Raw genomic sequence first — 17,742 nt, forward strand, 5'->3', positions numbered from 1 at the left:
GATTTTTGGATATATAAAATATACAATTTAAAAATCATATAATATGTGAAATGCTGATAGATAAAGGAAAGAAGAGAAGGAGGGAAGAAGGAAGAAAGAAAGGTAGGCAAGAAGAGGAAAGAAGATTATTAACACAGCTGCAATGGAATATGTGTTTAGTATGAAAAGAGCAATAACACAGTAACTGCCTGAAGGGAAAATTTCATCTCCTGTAATAAACATCAAGGTAAGAGGTCAAGATGAATTTGAACAATTTGCTATAGCAAGAAATTGAACCCAAAAGTTGTTAATCACAACTAGAGTCATCTTCCCTGCTGTTACATGGAATTGTTCTAAGGACTTTCTTATTAAAAAGCTATTGCAGTTTGAGATTTATGTAATGTGTAAATTGGGATACTGTCAGACACATTCTCTAAAGGTGTTTGAAGATAAGTTCTCAAAGTGGGCATTTTGTTAATTTTATGAGTATTTTTAGCTTTTCATTTCTCAGACCAAGTGTAATAGATACCTATCTTTCACCTGCCATTAAGCCAATCAAGAAGCAAGTTGGAAAGACATTTGAGATTAAAGATGAGGACAGTAGCTGATAATAGCTATTTAGTTTGAAGCTTGTAGTCTGTAGATTACAGGAGTAAAGAATTTTACATGGGAATAATAAATGGCAGGCTCTTTGCAGAGAAGAAGGAAATAAAAGAGAAAGTAATAGCCTCAAATGAGAAGCCTTTTATTTCCCCTCCAGATAGCTGGATGCTCTCCTTTGGTTATTTCATTCAAATCAAGACAAGCAGCCTCAAAGTTAATAGAAAACCATCCCCAAAGGCGCTGTGTTATGTTGTTCTTGTATTCCACTCATCTAGCTTTTTATATAAAATAAAAGGAGCTGTGGGATGAAGGGGATTCCATTTTATAGCATCAGAATTCTCTGAAGTTTTTGCAACCATAACTTTTCAGACATTTTCTTGAACATGTATTTTATATTTCAAATGATGAATTAAATTTATAACAAATCTAGTACTAGCATTTTCTCATTTTATCAGCTTGCCCCCTGTTCCCTTTTCAATACAAGTGGTCCTGTTATATGATAAGATTTGACTTACACGTGGTGTGCTGGCCACCAAGGGAATAGCTAAGTCACAGGGGGCAGTTTTCCTGCCCTTAAGTTAAAGCACCTGCTTCAAAAATTGATCCTCCTCAATTGGTGTTCATTGAAGTGCCTACGTTGCTTGGCATTTCTAACCTAACTTAGGACCAAAAGAAAATATTTAAAAGGTCCTCTGTGCTTGGAATTTTTCGTATTATTAATTTGAACTTAAGATTTGAAACAATTTTTTACTATGTGAACTGGAAGTATTTTGGACAGACACTATCCTACTTAGCCTAACACAGAAGAATCATAGTGATGCCAGTGGGTAATGTAACCTGTTCATATTACTTAATAAATTAGACAAAAAAAGTAAACAATAAAGAAAACAATTGAACTAGAAAACAATCATTAAAGTATCTTTTAATTGATAACAGATTCCAAAATCTGCCATAATCTTGAAGTCAGTGCTTTAGACAAAAACTTTTTTCTTTTACTTTTCTCTTATTCTCTTTTTTTCTACATTTTCAGTTTTTATGGCAAGTTATTTAGCAAAAAAAGAACATAGATGTTTGAAATGTGTTTGTACATAGCGTTTTTAGCAGTGTGACTGAGAAAAATCACCTAAACTCTCAAGGTTTAGCTTTTAGTCTGTAAATAGTGATAATAATACCCTATAAATTTTTCTGTGTGGACATTCAGATCAAGTGAAAAAAGCATAAAAAATATTTCATATAAATGTATACCATTATAGTAATTGATATAGATAGTTGTTTTAATATTATAATCTTAAAAATAATCTTCTTTAAACCAATCCAATTTAATTCTTCTATTCTATAGTGATGACATACCAATGCCAGACACCTGGTTATGTGTTTCAGTGTACAGAGGTGATTCTTTCAGTTGATAATTTATATTTAAAGTTGAACTTGAATGATTGGTGGTTAGCAAAAGATTGTGGATTCCCAACTAAGCTGACATATGTATAGAAGTTGAAAATAATAAGTTTTATTTTCTTGGAATTATTATAATACTAAACATTGAATCTGAATTTCATTGTTCAATCAAAAACATTTATTTTATATACTCTAGGTGTAGCAATGTTTGGTCCTGGAAAAAATAGAAAATATTTTATAAGTGTATTTATTTTTTATCAATATTATCTGTTTACATAGTGACTAAGAGTTTAAGTTTGGAAAATAATAAAAGGAGATAAGGTGAAAGGGTGAGAAAATGCCTCTGGGGGAACAGGGGGACAAGGGCAATATAGGTAACCTAAACATTTCTACCCCCATAATATGCTGAAATAAAAAAAATTGTAATAAAAAAAGAGAACCAATATCTAGATTGGAGTTATTTAAATGATCATTTTGATAAGTAGCACCAGTCAAAAAACCTGCATATTTTGATTTCATATTTTTAAGTGGAATCACACATGCATGCTCATATAGCTGCATGTGTACACACAAACACACCAGAAAATGGTGAGGAGTTTGGTGATAGTTGATGTATGCTTTAGTTTTTGTTTGCCTGCTTTCTAAATAAAACTAAAGGATCATCCAAGGTATTAAATAAGAAAACTGTCAACCCCCAAATTTTATATCCAACAAAAAATTCTTCAAGACTAAAAATGAAATAAATGCATTCAGATAAAAAAAAAATTTCCTGTAAGCAAAATTGCTGAGGAAAGAACTTTAGATTAATGACACGATTATCAGTTATAAATTCCAATGCTCAGGGAAAACAAGAAAGAGTATTAGAAATAGTAAATAACTAAGTAAATTGCAAAAGCTTATTTTTAGCATTTTTCCTTGCAATTTGTTATAAACTATATAGCTATTAATTTAAAATTAGAGACTATTCTTAGTCTTTAAATGTAGATAGATTTAAAATATGTGCAACTATAACATAAAAGACAGAAGGGGGATATGGACCTAAAAATTTGCAAGCTTTCATGTATTAGAAGATTTACTATGGTTAAGCCATTGTTACTACCTGAATTCCAATCAGAATTCTAAAAGGTTTTTTTTTTCCCTAGAAATTCACAGGTTTTTTCTAAAACTTACATGGAAATGTAAAAAAAGCTAGAATAGAAAAAATGACTTTTTAAAATAACAGTAATGAAGGACTTAAAATACTTGATTAAAAGAATAACTCTAAACTTCCAATAATAACACAGGATGCTACTTGCATTGGGATAGAACTGGATATTAATGGAACAGTATGAGAAGTTCAGAGATAGACCCATACATATATGTGGTCATTCATTTTTAATACGGATGCCTAAACAATTCAATGGGAAAAAAATGAATATTTTGACAAATGGTGCCAAAACAATTAGATACCATAAGGGAGGAAAAAACAAAACAACAAAACCATGAAACAAAACAACAACCTGTGTCTCAAACTATTTTTTAAAAATTAACCAAAAAATGGAATAGAGATCCAAATATAATAGTCAAGTCTATAAAATTAACAGAGAATAATCATAAATAGGAGTGTCCTTGGCTTAGGCAAAGATATCTTAGCAGCATATTAAATAAGCATGAATCATACAAGTATTTGATCCTTGTACTTTATCAAAATTAAAACTTTTCTTTGAAAGATGCTGTGAAGAAAATTAAAACACAGGCAAAAGAATGAGAAAAACTATTTTCAAAAGATAAATTCGATAAAATATTTGTATTAAAAAAAGATTTCTTGCAACTCAATTATTAGAAGCCCAAAGAACAAACCTAAATGTGCTTAAATACTTGGTAGGCACTTTATGGAAAAAGTTATACAGATGTACACATGAAAGAAAGCTAAAAGTTATTAGCCATTAAGCAAATTCAAGCAAAAGCCACAATGAGTTAAAACTAGATTTTCATTAGAATACCTGAAGTTAGAAATACTGATAATCCCAAGTTTTGAAAAGGATATGGATCAATTAAACCTCTCATGTAACATTGATACATGGTCAAGAAAAATGCAAATATATTCTAACAAACAATGTGTAGGCAAATATTCTACATTATTCATAACAGACAAGAACTGGAAGAAACCCAAATGTTTATTAATCATGGCTGAGGAAAAAAAATTGTTCTATATAAATACCATAAATACTACTCAGCAACAAAAGAGGAACAAATTACTGATACTACCAACAACAAAAATAAATCTGAAAAGCACTATGCTAAGTGAAGGTACATAAACAGAAAGTACTACCATAAAATTATATTTTTATAATTTTCTGGAAAAGTCAAACCTATAGTAAATACACCATTGGTTACATTTTAAAAAACTAATAAATTTTTTAAAAACTGTTAAATTAACTGATGGTTATTGATTTTTACTATATATCTAGTTATTTTAGGGTGTCCTGTAGAACAATAGCTCTCACTTGATCGGTCATCAGAAAAACTGAGAAGTTTTGAAGAAACATATATCCCCAACCTCTCTCCTAGACCCTATAAAACAGAATCTCTTGAAATGAAGCTCAGGAATAAAAATGTTAAAGTATCTTCCCATCGACTCCTACTCCTGGCTGAGAAAACAAACAAATAAATAAAAACTCCTGCTCTTTGAAACAGATGCTATATAGAAAATGAAACAATTTGAAGACTAGGGGAAATACTTATAAATGACATGTCTGACAAAGAATTTATACACTGAATATATATATATTTTTAAAAAATACCTCAAAACTAAATTATAAAAAAAACTAATTTTTTTAAAAGTCTATTCAAAAATTTGAATAGACTCTTTACCAAAGAAGATACTTATATGACAAATAAGTATAGGAAAAGATCTTCAATATCAATAGTTAGGAAATACAAATTAAAACCAAAATGAGATAACACTACACACCCTAAATGTCAATTAGAATATCTGAAACCTGAAAGACTGACCACAAAAAAGGTTTGGTGATCATATGGAGGAACTGGAACTCTCCTACCCAGTCATGAGAATCTAAAATGTTCTTACTATTTTAGAAAATAATTTGTCAGTTTTTTAAAAATGTAAGCATACTCCTTTCACAATCCAGCCATTGCACAACTCACCACTCATCCAAAGGGAAAGAAAGCATGAGTCCACGTAAAGATTTCTACACAAATGTGCTTTGCATCTTTATTTATAATAGCCAAAATTGTTCATCTAGAAGTGAGTGGATAAACAGACTGAAGTATAGCAATATAAAGGTATACTAGCCAGCAGTAAAAACAATGTACTATTAATATATAGTACAGATTATAGGAATATAAAAATAATTATGCTGAGTGAAAAAAGCCAGACCAAAATAATACATACTATGTTATTTAATATATATAACACTTTAGAAAATACAAACTAAATTATAGTGACAGAACATGATCAGTGGTGCCTGGGAAAGGAAATTCAGCAAAAGGTAAAAAGGAAGCATCACAAAGTGGCACAAGGAATCTTTCGAGGGTGATTAATATGTTCAGCTATATCTTGATTGTGCTGATGGTTTCATGGGTGTATATATGTCAAACCTTAAATTGTACACTTTAGATATATGCAGTTTATTGCACACCAATCGTACTTCATTAAAAATAAAATTAAATTTAAAGATGTAAGAGAAAAGAATCCCAACTTTTCTGATTATATGGCTCATTTAGAAACCAGTAATGCAGGAGTAGTCCAATCTGTTGAATTTCACTTTTAGGAAATAATGAGTATTTTAGAATATTTTCTTTCCTCCATATTTTCCCAGCATGTCACTTATATTTAATTATTTTAATAGCTATTAATTCATCTGAATTGCTTTGGAAGAAAAATAAATGGATTTCAGAAGCAACCAGTGAGTTATTAGCAGGTGGTGACTTTCAGTAGCTGGTAATTCTTTTTTTTTTTTTAATTTCAGAATATTATGGGGGTAATTCTTTGAAAATATTAGCTAAACAGTGATGTCAAGTTATTAAAGTTTGCACTTTTAAAATATTAACCAGTATAATCATTATCTGACCTGTACATCTTTGTTAATGGACTTAATACTATAACATTTTATTGTCTTGACCTATAAAACAAATAATATGCTATTGTTACCTTGAAAATAGACTGATTTTTATCTGGTATCTGTCTGTAAGGACCTGTGTTATTTTATTATTACTTTTTTGGGGAATGGAATTATTTCATTTTGCCATCAAATTTTCTCTTTGAATCTTACTTAAGAGATCTAAGCCTTTAAGAAACACTTAGTATTTATACCATGGAATATTACTCAGCTATAAGGAATGATGAAGATACGACATCTCTATGGTTCTCCTGGAGAGAGTTGGAACCCATTATATTAAGTGAAGTATCCCAAGAATGGAAAAACAAGCATCACATGTACTCACCAGAAAATTGGTTTCCCTGATCATCACCTAAATACAAATCTGGGAATGACACCAATTGGATATCAGACTGAGGTGGGGGGTGGGGGAGGGGATGGGTGTATGCCTACACAATGAGTGCATTGAGCACCGTTTGGGGAATGGTAACACTTGAAGGTGCTGACTTGGGAAGGGGGGGTGGGGAAGGGAGGGATATATACCTACATGATGGGTGCAACACGCACGACCTGGGGAACAGACACGCCTGGAGCTCTGACTTGGGGGGAAAGGCGGTACAGGAGCAACGTATGTAACCTGCAATTCTGTATCCCCCATAACAAGATGAAATAAATAAAAAAATTAAAAAATTAAAAAAAAGAATCACTTAGGTTTTCCATCTTTTAGATATAATTTTTCCCATTGACACAACCATAGATGAAAATGCAGTTTAAATTTATTGTAAAAGATATCAGCAGGCATGTGCTCAGAATATACTATGGTTTTTAAGACCCAAAGACTTTTAATATATATCAAATCAGTTGATAATAGGTTTTGTCTGTGGTGGTTGAGGGGAGAGCAAAATTATAAGAACAAAGACCTACCATCTTTGATATATCACAATGAATTCATTTTATTTCTGTTAACATTTTAATTTTTTCAAAGTAACAACATTGACAGTAGGCCTTTCTTCTAAATTTTTATCTAAATAAAAGAGAATGCAAGACTATCTTCATTTATTGTCTGCCTAGAACCAGATTTTGTGTGTCTGTCATAGAATCAGGGAAGAGGTTTGATAAATTGAAAGTGGTACGTGTACCTTTCTACTTCACCAAACTGTCTGCCATGGAATGCACTGACACAGCAATTTCTGCAGAATTTTTTAACATTTAATATACATACTTCCTTAAGTTGAATTTTGTCAGCATACATAATTAATAAGTAACTTCTTCATATTTATTACATTCTTGAATCACATCACCTTTAATCTCTGTATTCCATGCAACTTCTTCTATTTGCTTTTGTTTGCTTGTTTGTTTTGATTTTTTCTTTTTTATTTCAGCATTTTATGGGGGCACAAATGTTTAGGTTATGTATATTGCCTTAGCCCCACCCAAGTCAGAGCTTCAAGTGTGTCCATCCCCCATACGGTGAGCACCACACCCATTAGGTGTGTATATACCTATCCCCTCCTCCCCCGCATCTGCCGGACACCCGATGAATGTTACTACTGTATGTGCACTTAAGCACTTAAGTGTTGATCAGAAAATACCAATTTGATGGTGAGTACATATGGTGCTTGTTTTTCCATTCTTGTGATACTTCACTTAGTAGAATGAGTTCCAGCTCTAGCCAGGATAATATAAGAGTGGCCATACATATTACCACTGTTTTTTGTGGCTGAGTAGAACTGCATGGTATACATATACCACATTTTATTAATCCACTCATGTATTGATGGGCACTTGGGTTGTTTCCACATCTTTGCAATTGTGAATTGTGCTGCTATAAATATTCTAGTGCAAATGTCTTTTTCATAGAATGTCTTTTGTTCTTTTGGGTAGATGCCCAGTAATGGAATTGCTGGATCAAATGGTAGGCCTACTTGTATCTCTTTGAGGTATCTCCATATTACTTTCCACAGAGGATGTACTAGTTTGCAGTCCCACCAGCAGTGTATGAGTGTTCCTAGCTCTCTGCATCCACACCAACATTTATTGTTTGGGGACTTTCTGATAAAGGCCATTCTCATTGGAGGTAAGTGATATCTCTTTGTGGTTTTGATTTGCATTTTCCTAATGATTAGAGATATTGAGACCTTACAAGCCAGAGGAGACTGGGGCCCCATTCTCACTCTTCTCAACTACTTCTATTGAAAGTTAAACATTTTAGAGAATGGGAAATGCTGTGTTGCATTTGGTTACAGCTAAAGCCGATGCTTCAGTGTGTTGGGAAAGTCTTGTTTGCAAATCTGCCACAGCAGCCAATGCTGAAGATCCTCTGTGGAGATTGCTCTGCTGCTGTTGGAATCCACAATTCTATGCCCTCTGTGAGTTTTGGCATTAGTTGGTGATGTCATCCCCAATTCAGTCCAAGTCCTTTCTGGTTTATCACTGTCCAGATGAATTCCTCTTTAATATATCTTAACAAAGGAAAAGCTGAATTGCATTGCAGACTTTACATGTAACACAGTAACTCTTCTAGCTCTACATAGCAGCAAGTGGCGTATGGATATGTGGCAATATAGTAGAGAAAGAAAAGCTGTAAATCAAAATAAAACTGCCAAGAGGAATATTTGCCTAAAATATATTTTTTATGATAGAAGAAAATCTCTTATTTTCTCCCAATATTATTATTAAAAACTATTCTTGGAATTTTATATTTTGAGTCTGAAAGTTTTTTTAAAAAATCACATATGGTTAAAATTGTCCCCATGGCAAATTATAAGCAAAAAAAAAAACTATTTTCTAATACTAATTTCTAAGCATCTTCTACATCCTTATCCTGTGTATGTTTTAAGATAAAATTGGCTGTAAATATAAACCAGAAACTTGAGCCACAACCAGCTCATGAAAAAGATGATTTTGTAAAAAATTCTATGATACTGTTTACGATGACCATTCAGCCCAAACTGCATGATAATTATCAATTCTTAATTATTTAACCTCCTCTAGGTCATTGCTACATTCGATCACTGGCTTGAAGGTAGCTGTTATTTTTTTTTTTTCTTTTCTGGCCTGTTGGTCAAACTCTTAGAAGGGCATACAGAATAAAATCTAAATCCCTCATTCAATAGAATACCTTCAATTATTTACTATGTAACTTTATATCAGGGACAACAATATAAATTGGAGAAAGAAGTGATATTTGTTAGAACAATTGTATTTATTCAACAGAAATTACAAATTACACAAGTACTAGCTTTGCTATGTATATCTTCTATGATGCAAGTTGATGGAGTTGTGCACATTCCTTAGGCTTTCTGAATTAATTCCTTCTGTGATTATTGTTTTATTAGCAGCACATTTTCTCCCACATGTACACCCCACTAAACCCTCTAAAATTACAACCACTTAACTACTTTTATCAGATATTTTATTGTCCTGCTGCTGAAAAATGGTTTGTCATAAATTCACTTATAAATTCAATAAAACTTCGTTATAGTTGATATATAAAAAAATAACAAAAAGAGTTTTAGGTGCTTTACTGAAATACTTGTCCATTCTTCAAAGAGGTTCCTTCTGAATTTCCTATCAAAAGTAAGTGTTTCTACTTTTTCTAGTATATTCCCTTTTTATTGAATTCATGGTAATTCTCACAAATTATTTTCTTCATAAAGCACCTGCTTAGTTTGTTATCTGTCTCTTCAAGTAAGTGTAAGCTTTTTATAAAGTATAAGAAAATTTCTCTTTTATTTATACCATAAAATTATATCCAAGATCAAACTCAATACCTAGTACATATTTTTTATTGAATGAATTGATAAACAATTTAGATTTGTATTATAATCAAATTTTTGTTATCAGTGTCTTAGAAGTTAGTGGCCATACACATAGGTTACTTACACATTTACCATTCTTTTATTGCTATCATTTATTTTGTGATAAATATGTCATCAGATCCATCCTCTCAATATGCTACCCAATTTTGCATATTAGAGATGTTGAGCATTTTTTCATGTTTATTGGCAGTTAGTTTGTCTTGTTTTGAAAAGTTTCTGTCATGTCCTTTGCACACTTTTTAATGGGGTTGTTTGATTTTTTCTTGTTGATTTTCCTGAGTTCTATATAGATTGTAGTTATAGCCCTTTATTGGATGTATAGCATGTGAATATTTTCTCCCATTCTGTAAGTTATTTATTTTCTCTAATGATTGTTTTCTTGGTGGTTCAGAAGCTTTTTAATTTGATCAGGTCAGACTCACCTAAAAATGATTAAAGCCATAAATAACAAACCCATAGCCAACATGATACTGAACTGGGAAAAACTGAAACCATTCCCACTTAGAGCTGGAACCAGACAAGTTTGCCCTCTGTTACCAATTCTATTCAACATAGTGCTGGAACTCCTATAGAGAGCAATCACATAAGAGAAGGAAATCAAGGACATCCAGATATGGGCAGAAGAGGTCAAACTGTCTCTCTTTGCTGAAAATAAAATCTTATGTCTAGAAAACCCCAAAAATTCTGCCATGAGACTACTGGAATTGGCAAACAAATTCAGCAAAGTCTCAGGCTACAAAATCAATGTACAGAAACCAGTAGCATTGCTATATGCCAACAACAGTAAATCTGAGAAAGAAATCAAAGACTCAATATCCTTCATGAGAGCAACAAAGAAAATAAAATACCTACAAATAGATTTAACCAAGGAGATGAAAGACTCTACACAGAGAACTACAAAACCCTGAGGAAGGAAATAGCAGAGGACATAAACAGGTGGAAAACCATACCATGCTCATGGGTTGGCAGAATCAACATTGTTAAAATGTCTATATTACCCAAAGTGATCTACAGATTCAATGCAATCCCTATTAAAATAACAACATCATTTTTTACAGATCTAGAAAAACAAATAAGTCTATGCTTCATATGGAACCAGAGAAAACCTCGTATAGTAAAAGCAATCTTAAGCAAAAAGAACAAATTAGAAGGCATCAATTTACCAGACTTCAAGCTATACTACAAGGCTATAGTAACTAAAACAGTATGGTACTGGCACAAGAACAGAGACATAGACCAATGCAACAGAACTGAGAACACAGATATAAAATAATACTCATATAGTCGTCTAATCTTTGACAAAGCAGACAAAAACATACACTGGGGAAAAGAAGCCATATTCAATAAACTGCACTGGGAAAATTGGATAGCCACATGTAGAAGACTGAAACAGGATCCACACCTTTCACCTCTCACAAAAATCAACTCACTGTGGATTACGGACTTAAACCTATGACATGAAACTATAAGAATTCTGGAAGAAAATGTTGGGAAAACTCTTATAGACATTGGCCTAGGCAAAGAATTTATGAACAAGACCCAAACGCAATCACAGCAATAACAAAAATAAATAAATGGGACTTGATCAAATTAGTCCTGCATCTTGAAGATTTTATCCTGTGTTTGTTTCCAATATTTTATTTTTTATATTCATCTATGATTCATTTTGACTTAACTTTTGAGTTAATTTTCACACCGTAAAAATCCTAGGTCCTTTCATGCATATAAAATTACTTTGAGTTACTATAAGAGGCATGTTGCAACATCCTCTCTAAAGTAAAAAAGAAATTATTGCATTTTGTGGCTCCTGCAACAGGAAGGAAGCACAAAGCCTCACAGATGTCTTTGAGTAGTGCTCTGCCCAATGTACTAGTGGAAATGAAAGCCTGTGGATTTAGTGGCGTTCTGGCCAGAAAAGGAATCTGTAGAAAGTTACAAGTTATGGTGCAGGTGATACTGCTATGATCCTGGATATTCTGTTGTGTTGGAGGGATCAGTGATAGGAAAGGATATATTATAGAATTTGTGGAAAACTCCAGTGAGAAACGGAAAAGTATCTCACGGTTTTCTGGGGGCAAGGCAATGGCACCTGCACTGATTAATTATACGCATTCTGAAAAACAACGGCTAGCATGAAACCAGGCCCGGATGGAGAAGGGATGCATAAGACACCAAATAACCTTACATTTAAGACTGCTCATCCGAAGATGGATCTTATCAGAACTGCCACATTAATAATTTTAGCAGGCTTAAAATAAAATCCATCAGAGATGAAGGTGGTACAAATGAGACTGTGCATAACCAGCACCAGTGGGCACAAGTAAGCTACATAAATCATAATCTCAGCCCAGTGACATCCACCACTGTTCCTCAGCCCTCACCTATAACTATGACTCTGGGAAATTCTTTGCAAGAATACAAAAAAGAAGGAGAAAGTCTCAGCTTGATTTATTGATGAAACAGCAAGTTTTGTGGGAACAAGATGAATATAGACACCAGTTGCAATATAATCTCATTTGAGGTGTCCTTGAAAGCATTTGGAATGGGAAAGTCCCCCCAATGGATGGAGCATGTGAGCTTAGTGATCTACTTTATGTTGAAAAATATATAGCACCATTTTAGTATATATATAATACAAACTGGTGAAAAGTTTCAAAAGGTTTGGCTGGCTGACTAGAAGAATTGACAGTTAATGATTAGAATTGGAAGATGAAGGATGAGGAAATCTGTGGAGCCATGTGGGTGAACATATAGGAATAGGCACAAAATGGAAATAACCTTTTATAATATATTTATGTCCACCATAGGTCATTTAGGTGAAGACTATATATGGGCACAGCAGAACAGATTCACATTCACACTGTGTAATCTAGCTATTGCTGCCATTAACCATCCTGTCTGACATCAAAAGACATGATGATTTGGCAACATTTCTTGAGGAGACTAGTTAGCAACTTGGTGGAAATTTTACCATGCTATGCCCCATCTTTCTTGGATAGATCAGCTTGATTGATTGATTGATTGAGTCTCAGGGAATGGGATTCCCAAATAGTATCATATACTCTACCACTCATAAACTGCCAATCTGATAAATGTACAGTTGAAACACTAGTTTGGAAGCAATTCTCTGTGAAGAGGGAATGTTACCTTGCAAGATGCAATATATGCAATAATCAAAGAACTTTTTATGGCACAGTATTCTCCATAGGTAGAATACTTGGATCCCAGAAGCAAGGGGTAGTAGCAAGAGTGGCCACATGTTATCACTCCCAAAGAACCACTCTTGAATTCTAGGCTTCTTGTTTGCACAACTCTGGAATCTGAAGAGTTAGAGGAGCTTAACATCAAAGGGGCCATATTTTATTAAAAAATATGGAAAGACCCTTTAAATTTTCAGCTTGTTGTACTTTGGCATCCTGTGTACAAGGACCAGCACTAAATTTGTACTGCTGTCTTGGCAATGATAAATGATACTGATCATCAGGAGGCAATAAAGCATTATTGCAGAAGGAAGGCAGGGAGCAAAATGTGAGGAACCCAGACAATATGACTGTAAATGGAAAGGTACATTAACTCTGGACTGTGAGGTGATGAGGCAATGGAGTTTGATCCATGCCTCTAAGCCATTTAGGTGAATGGATGTGGTAGCTAATGGTAAGAATAATCTAGAATGGGTAATGGAGGAGGGATATCATAAGAATCAATTGTAGTCTAGTCCAGCTGCAGTGAAAGATCTGTTGCTTGTCCAACTAACCACTTCTAATTTCTCCTCAGAAAGAGAGACTCACAAGGATCTTGGAGGAACCACTTCTACATCGTATAAGGAGAAGAGGATTTAAGCAGCGCAAGGGGTGGACTGTGAGAGAAATAAAGATCTCCCAGATCCCCATACAAAAATGACTTGCTTCCCAGCTGAGAGGAGTACTGACAGCAGACAACCTTGTAGTCATTAGCTACTTCAAAGTTGGCTTCAGCTGCAGAGAGCCACTGTGGCCAAGATCAGGCTCTCACAGGGGCAACTCCAATATAACGACTGATCCAGGCCACAGGAGTAAAAATATGACCATTTCAGACTATTTCAAGAAAACTCTGATAGGCAGCAGCCCTTCCAGATCTTCCCACTGGGCTGACCAAAGCTTTGTGTGATCTGAATAGCTTCTCTTTCAAACCTGCACTATTAGAATTTCTACCTAAACTTAAGAAAATCTTGGTCTCAAAAATATGGTTTAAACTGAGTTCAGAATCTATGCTTCTCCCCAAAATGTATACCTTTTGTCACTTCAATATTTCAAATAAACATAGAATGAGAGCAGCACTCTAAGTTTTGTCCCTTTTGAAGCTTTTCTACTCGAATAACATGCAAAATTTGTTTCTCTGGGCTTTTAGTAAGAAACTGGTCTCTGTCTCTATCTCTGTCCCTGTCTCTCTCTCTTTTTCTCTCTCTTTCCCTCCACCTCCCTCACACTCTTCTTCCCTTACATCCACATTTCCCAAATATTTAAATTTGCTGCTGAGAGACACAATATCTTAAAACTATAAAGGAGAAGAAAAACATCTTTCCTTCTAACCACTCTGTAATTTGAAAATTACTTCACTTAAAATGAACATAGCACTTAACATTATTTTGCAGAACAACGTGAGTTCATTTTCCTCGTGGGAACTGTTCACTCCATTCTTTTTTAATGAATGTTCCTCACAGCAATAAAAAAAAATAAGAAAATACTAAGCAAAATATTTTTCCCAACAGCTACTTCTGTTTTTATTAAAAAAAAATAAACCTGATCAAGTAAGGAAATTACTACTTATTGTGGCCTGCTTAATTATTAAGTCATACATAATCCTTCTGCTCAACTTTTAAATGATGGCTGTGACAAGTAAACAGGAGGTAAATGTGGTTTCAGGTTAATAAAGAGTTTAGAGATGACACTTGATACCTAAACGATGTGAAATGCCAAACCAGATTTTTGATTCAATTCAGTATCAAATGGGAAGACTTACAAAAATTTATTGCAAGAAAAACCTAAGTGGAAGTGTGCTTTAGACATATTTACTTGAATATTCTAAATATTTATTTAGAATGAATTTATGTGCTTCTGTGTGTGCACATGTGTGCACTGGTGTAGGCCTGAATTGACAGTGACTGGAGGTGGGAAGTCCAGTTGGATGTATTGGCAGTAATATAGCCTATAAGGAAAAGGGTATGAATAATGGTGGCAGCAGTGGAATAGATTTATAGAGTTTTGTTATATGATTTGTAAATAAAGAAAATAAGACAAAGAGAAAAATAATTTTTTGCATTTATCCAGATATTTACCATTTCCAACTCTTTTTTTTTTTTTTTGAGAATTTGAGTTTCCATTACACACAATTTCCCTGCAGCCCAAAGAACTGCATTTATTGTTTTTATAGTGTAGGCTTATTTGCAAATAATTATTTTACTTTTATTTGAAAGTATCTTTGTTTTGTCTTTGTTGTTAGAAGGTATTTTTAATTTAAAAAAAAAGGTATTTTTATAGTAATTGAATTCTGATTTGATTTACATAAAAGTGTATATTCCCTGTCTTCTGGCCTTCAACTTTTTGAGAAACCAACTGTTAATTGAATTGTTGTTCCCTAAGTGAAATATGCTGTTTTTCTATTGCTGCTTTCAAGGTTTGCTTTTCATGTTTGATTTTCAAATATTTAACAGTTCAGAGCCTTGGTATGGACTTTTTCATGTTTATTCTTGGCGTTTGTTAGCATCTTGTATCTGCAAATGTCTAGATTTCATTACATTTGTGAAATTTGGGGTCATTATTTTTTCAAATATGTTGAACCATTTTCTCTCCTTTTTTTCTAGTTTTCCAAATACACATAGTTGGGCTTTTTGTTATGATTTGTCAATCCCTGATGCTCTATACAGTATTTAAAAATCACTTTCCTTTTTGTTCTTTACCTTAAATTATTTCTATTAATCCATGTTCAAGTCCACATACTCTTTCACTCTGTCATCTCCATTATGTGGCTAAATCCATCCAGTGAATTTTTCATTTCAGAAATTTTTGTTTTGTTTTTGGAATTTCTATTTGGTTCTCTTTTATTGTTTCTATTTATTTGATGAAATTTTTATTTTTCTGCTGAGATTTTTTTCTCACTGAAAGCATATTGCGTTTTATCCTATTCAGGATAGATAAAATAGCCACTTTAAAGTACTTGCTGTTATATGCAACACCCAGCTCAAATGAGTTCATATTTGGTTGATTTTCTTTTCTTTTGAGAATGGTTTCCATTTCTTGATTTTTCCTATTTTGAGTAACTTTGGATTGTACTGTGGAGTTTATGAATATTAAGTTTCAGAAATTCTGGATTCTATTATTTTTCTCTGATGAATTCTGTTTTCTATTACAGCAGGTAATTATCTTGGCTGTGTTCAAGGGACAGAGATATGGTTGGGCAGAGTTTGGGAATACCCTCTCTTATTTTCTTCCAAGTCTTGCCCCTACTCTCCTCAGGGACTTTCATGATTTTCCAATTTCACTTTTCTTTTACTGCAAGGCCAGAAAGACTGTAGTTTTTCCATGACATCTATAATGATAATGCACGCGGTACAGAGATTGAAATTAGCTAAAATCTATGAAGATTTTAACTTAGTTGTATGGATCACATTTCTCCTCCTTAAGGGGGTATTAACTCCCCTGCTCTACACCACTCCCTTCAGTGTGTAACTTTGTATTTACTCTCTAGTACTTTCCGTACCTTCAGTTACTTTTTAGTATCCCTCAGTTTTATAGTTGTTGCTCTTTATTATGTCTAGGTTTTATAATGGGAGAGGTATCACCTGGTAGAATATTAGTCCATCATGCTTGCGAGTGGAAGTTCAAGTATATTTTTTATAGCTGCAATAATTGTGAATGCAATTTTATTTTTTTAATTTTAATTTATTTTTATTGTATATATTTAAGGTATACAATTTGATGTTTTGATATATATATACACACACATATATATTTAGTTATACAACTACTACTATCAAGCAAATTAAGATATCCATCACCCTTCTTAGTTACATTGGTGCGTGTTTTAAGAGCCCCTAAAATATTTTTTTAGTGAATTTTCAGTATGTAATACAAAATTATCAGTGGTAGTCTTCATACTGTACATTAGACCTCTGGACTTATTTATCTTACATAACTGCAAGTTTGTACCATTTGACCTACTTCTCCCCATTTTCTTTCCATCACTCCCTCTGGGAACCACCATTCTAGTCTCTGTTTCTATGTATTTGATTTTTATTTTTTTTAGATTCCATATATAAGAGAGATTATGCAGTATTTTTCTTTTTGTGTGGCTTATTTCACTTACCATAATTACTTTCATGTTCATCCATGCTGTTGCAAATGGCAGGCAGGATTTCCTTCTTTTTAATAGCTGAATAATATTCATACATATATGATTATATTTATGTGTACATGCATATGTGTGTGTGTGTGTGCACCACAATGTCTTTGTCTATTCATTTGTGGATGGAAAGCTTGTACATTTTTGGTGGGAATATAAATTGGAAGCCATTAGGGAAAAAAGTATGGAGGTTCCTCAAAAAATTAAAAATATAACCACCACATTATCCAGTACTTCCTCTGCTGGGTATATATCCAAATGAAATGAAAACTGAATGTCAAAAAGATATATGCATTCTCATGTTCATTGCAGCATTATTCACATTATAGCCAAGATATGGAATGCAATTTTATATTTTGCTTCATTCTTCCTTAACATTTACTACAAAATCTTCCATGTTTCTGCTGTAGTCTTCAAGGTTATGATTTTAATAACTGAATGAGAAATTTCTACAGTGATCTATAACT

Source organism: Eulemur rufifrons, chromosome 17 (genome assembly GCF_041146395.1).
Source record: "Eulemur rufifrons isolate Redbay chromosome 17, OSU_ERuf_1, whole genome shotgun sequence".
Classification (NCBI taxonomy): Eukaryota; Metazoa; Chordata; class Mammalia; order Primates; family Lemuridae; genus Eulemur; species Eulemur rufifrons.